This window comes from Euphorbia lathyris, chromosome 7 (genome assembly GCF_963576675.1).
Source record: "Euphorbia lathyris chromosome 7, ddEupLath1.1, whole genome shotgun sequence".
NCBI lineage: Eukaryota > Viridiplantae > Streptophyta > Magnoliopsida > Malpighiales > Euphorbiaceae > Euphorbia > Euphorbia lathyris.
The window spans coordinates 36,615,569-36,620,561 of NC_088916.1; the positions used below are offsets into that span (position 1 = coordinate 36,615,569).

The 4,993-nt window shown below is 32.3% G+C and overlaps 1 long non-coding RNA gene across 1 annotated transcript; it reads left to right on the forward strand.

Moving 5' to 3' along the window:
- The first annotated feature begins 1,755 nt into the window (after positions 1-1,755).
- On the forward strand, positions 1,756-2,700 carry LOC136201341 (uncharacterized). Its single transcript, XR_010673793.1, has 3 exons — positions 1,756-2,009; positions 2,104-2,158; positions 2,254-2,700. It is a non-coding gene; the product is annotated as an uncharacterized lncRNA (long non-coding RNA).
- The last annotated feature ends 2,293 nt before the right edge of the window (positions 2,701-4,993 follow it).

Consider the following 4,993-nt stretch of genomic DNA (forward strand, 5'->3'; position numbering starts at 1 on the left):
TTGACTGCCGTGTATTGAGGGGCATTATTCTACGCACCACGTGCCTTGTTTTACGCCCCGCGTATCCGAGAGTTAGTTCTTGTGTGTTTTCTTCTTTGTACCTGAAAAATACGATCTTCGAGAACCGAGTTAGCTTGATGTTTATTTTTCTGAAATTAATCAAAAACTAAAGAAATCAACTAAAAATGTAAAATTGATTTTTATTTCGTAAATTATATGAAAACATACTATTTTTGTAATTAAACTTATCTATTAAGCTCGAAATTAAACCGTAAATCACGCTAAAAGATAGGGACAAAATGCCCCTATCATACATTCCAAGGGATAGTCTCCCTGTCCTGCACTACTCGGCACTAAATCTGCATCAACATTCTCATTCGAACTCTTTCTTGGCGGCATTACATCAGTGTCCCACCGAGTGTGCCAAATTATTTAACGCCTTTGGTGGTTGGTGTGTGAGGGTGCCAATAGTTTTGTTCAAAAACCACAAAATGTGAGTTGCATCTAACTTCTAATAAAAAAACGAAAGTGTAAAAGACTTAAAGGACATAAAAGAGCCTAAAGTTCGTAGCGGAATCTAGAAGACTGATTATGACTACACTGAAATAATGCTGAAGAAAAGAATAAAAGTAGATTTGCTTGCATTAAATTGAATAAGATTGAGTGTTGGAATCGTTGGGAGACTATAACTAGAACTTACAAGTTGAAAGTTGATCAAATTGAATAAACTAAAGCTGTATATTTAGCTAAAGTCCATAATTGGAGAATTGTTTGAATTCCATTTGGATTGGATTTGATTTTGATTTGATTTTGTTGATTGAGTTGAGTTGGATTCCTTTCTTTTCGATTTCTTCCCTTTAATACCTCCATACTTGAACCCAATAACTGCCATTCTCCACTACCTGCGTGCCAACTGCCCACGTTCTCAGTAAGTTCCTTGATGTGCCGCAAGTTCTGTAACCATTTCCGAGTAGATCCATTTGTCTTTATAATAAGATCCCTAACTGCTCACTACTAATAAGATCCACGTTCCCTATTTTTGCGGACCTTGGCCCCTCTACATAACTACTCATAGGTTTTTTTTTGTCACTCGCCTCCTTGAACTTTGAATCTTTCTTACCTTGGCCAATTCGTTCTGGAAGTACATTACTTGATCTCGTTAGGCTTTTATTTTTGGGCTCTTACCTATCTTCTCTTCTTTGGGCTCTTATTAACCTTTATCCCTCGTCAATTAGCCCAACGTAATTGTGGGTGAAACAAAAATATATCGTCTATTTTACAAGTTGGACAGAAAATTCAAAATATTTCGCCGAATTTATAAATATTAATTTCTAATTCTATTATTAAATCACAATAAATATTAAATTTTTTTAAAAACGAAATGATATGCAATTGTGTAATATAAGGAACAAAAATATATATGTGTTTTATAATAATATCTAAAACTGATCCAACTTACAACATTAAAATTAAAATTACTCCTGACTGTCAACGCAAAGTAAAATTACTTTTATAAATGTTTGAGATATTTTTACATCTTATTTTTTTTTTTTATTGTTTTGTTGAATTTCAAAGATATTTTAGGAGGGAGAGATCTTGGAAAGAGTCACATCCACGTGTCCCATAGAATGAAATTCCAATCCAGATAAATTAAGTAACCGTACACGTGGCGGACAGATAAATAAGTAATCCACGGAAATCCACGCTATTTTCTAATCTAGTACTCAGGGAAGAACGGAACCAGAAAAAAGAAAAATCAACAAACAGCCAAAAAGCGTGAACTCTACTCTCCTTATATCTCACTTTTCCATAAAAGACCCCTTTTTCTACTTCTACTTCTTTTCATATCCCTCCCGTTTCCTCACACTAGACTAGAGAATCAGAATGATGCTTCGTCCACCACTTGTTCACTGCGATTCTGCTTCTCCTCCCAAAATGTGTATGCTCCCTAATGATAACATCATATTCATCCATTCTTCTGCCGAACCTTTCCGTACCCTTGATATGGGGTAATGTTGGGTTTTCTGCTTCTTCTCTTTTTAATTTCTGTCTATATATCTCTTAAGTTGGATGAATTTTTGACCATGGTTAGCGTGTTGTTAGATTGAAATTCAGTACGCAAAGCTCAAGCGTCGGTGGACATCGAATTTTAAATCAGGCATGCATTTCTCTTTCTGTCAGTGCATTTCGCTCTTTGATTTGGATACTTATTGAAATATCGCTCCATGTTTATTTGTTCTGGCAACCAATTAGACGAAGCGCCTAGACATGCATACGACGCTTTCTTTTTTTGGTCGTGGTGTTCAAGAACGTATGCTTCAGGTAGCTAACGCATTTTCCGGATATTAGCAGCATATCATTTAGCTCTAAAGGTTGGTCGATTCCGGAAATAAAACCTTGTATTTTTATAGTTTGATTATTTATTTTCAATTAAAAATAGAGTACTAGTATGATTTTGATAAAGCATAATTTAGTAGTGATGTAATGACAAAACTATAATTGAAATAAATTTAAAAAAAAATTATTCACACAAGTAATTTGGATGAAATGTTTGTTTTCATTCCCTTTAAAAGTATTACGACACTTGTAGATTCCAATATGTATCAAATTTTGTGAAAAGTGAATAAAGGAATTAATTTATTAACTGCAATAAATGCATGTGTTGGTAAAAAAAACGGATTGGAAGAAGATGAATTTGATATGGAGAAAGAGCAATCTGCACTCTATGTGTGGAAGGGAGGGTTTCGTTTCGTAGTTAATAGTACTTTGGATTAGGATGAGCATCAGGAGATGCTTCTAGTTAAACAGTTAGGTATTAAGTAACCTGATCTAGGTTCGATTCATGGCTTCTCTAGTATTTTTTTTCCTGATTTTGCATTCAATATTGAGCAACAAACGTCTTCATATTGAAAATTGAAATAATTACATTGTAATTTATTTTTTTTGTCACATGCGTATTGTAATTTATTTTCAAATAATTACATTGCACTTTTAGCAAAATGTTTATTGTAATTGAAAAGGAATTCTTGTGAAATGTTAAGCTCGACAACATTTAGTAACCTCATCATCAGAAGATGCTTCTAGTTGAACAGTTAGGTATGATATGCATTGAGTAACATGATCTGGGTTCGATTCATGGCTTCTCCAGCATTTCTTTTTCCTGATTTTGCATTCAATATTGAGCAACAAACGTCTTCATATTGGAAATTGAATTAATTTTTTTGTCACAGGCGTATTGTAATTTATTTTCGAATAATTACATTTCACTTTTAGCAAAATGTTTATTATAATTGAAATAGAATTCTTGTGAAATGTTAAGCTCGGTAACAGTGGGACCCGAACAATCGACATGAGCTTGCAATATGTAACGTAACGTAATTCGTTAACTTACCGGTTTCTTAGCTCGAATCAACCAATATTAGATAGAATACTTCTTGTATTAAATTGTACTTCTTTGGTTTGTGTGAAATGATATAGAATGATACAACATGTTGAGTTGCTTCAAACACAAGTAAGGTCTTGTCTAAGTTAGTCTTTTTTATTATATTTTCAAATCGTATTGTAATTTATTTTCGAACAACTACATTGCACTTTTAGCAAAAATGTTTATTGTAATTGAAACGGAATTGTTGTGAAATGTTCAGCTCGATAACAGTGGGACCCGAACAATTGACATGAGCTTACAATACGTAACGTAATGTAACGTAACGTAATTCGTTAACTTACGGGTTTCTTAGCTCGAATCAACCAATATTAGATAGAATGCTTCTTGTATTAATTGTACTTCTTTGGTTTGTGTGAAATGATATAAAATGATACAACATGTTGAGTTGCTTCAAACACAAGTAAAATCTTGTCCAAGTCAGTCTTTTTTATTATATTTTCAAATCGTATTGTAATTTATTTTCGAATAACTAATTGCACTTTATGCAAAAATATTTATTGTAATTGAAGCGGAATTCTTGTGAAATAATAAGCTCGACAATAGTGGAACCCGAACAATCGACATTAGCTTACAATACATAACGGTAACGTAATTCGTTAACTTAGCGGTTTCTTAGCTCGAATTAACCAATATTAGATAGAATGCTTCTTGTATTGATTGTACTGCTTTGGTTTGTATGAAATGATATAAAATGATACAACATGTTGAGTTACTTCAAACACAAGTAAGGTCATGTCCAAGTAAGTCTTTTTTATTATATTTTCAAATAACATTGTAATTTATTTTTGAATAACTACATTGCACTTTTAGCAAAAACATTTATTGTAATTGAAACAGAATTCTTGTGAAATGTTAAGCTCGACAACAGTGGGACCCGAACAATCTACATGAGCTTACAATACGTAACGTAATTCGTTAACTTACCGTGACGTAATATTTAGAATCTCGATTGTTTAACTATTGAACTTCATACATCGTATAAAATAAAAATTACTATATGTTTATCATTATTTGAAATAAAACCTTGTATTTTTATAGTTTCATTATTTATTTTTAGTTAAAAATAGAGGACTGGTATGATTTTGTTAAAACATGATTTAGTAGCGATGTAAGGACAAAATTATCAACAAAATAAATTAAAAAAAAATCATTCACACAAGTAATTTGGATGAAATGCTTATTTTCATTCCCTTTAAAAGCATTGGGACACTTGTAGATTCCAATATGCATCAAATTTTTTGAAAAGGGAATAAAGGAACTAATTTATTAGCTTCAATAAATGCATGTGTTGATAAAAAAGCAGATTGGAGGAAGATAACTTTGATATGGAGGAAGAGCAATTTACAATTTATGTGTGGAAGAGAGGGTTTCGTTTCATAGTTAATAGTATTTTGGATTGGGATGAGCATCAGAAGATGCTTCTAGTTAAACGGTTAGGTAGGATGTGCCTTGAGTAACCTGATCCAGGTTCGATTGGTGGCTTCTCAAATAAATGTCTTCATATTGGAAATTAAAATTATTATTTTTTGTCGCAGGGGTATTGTAATT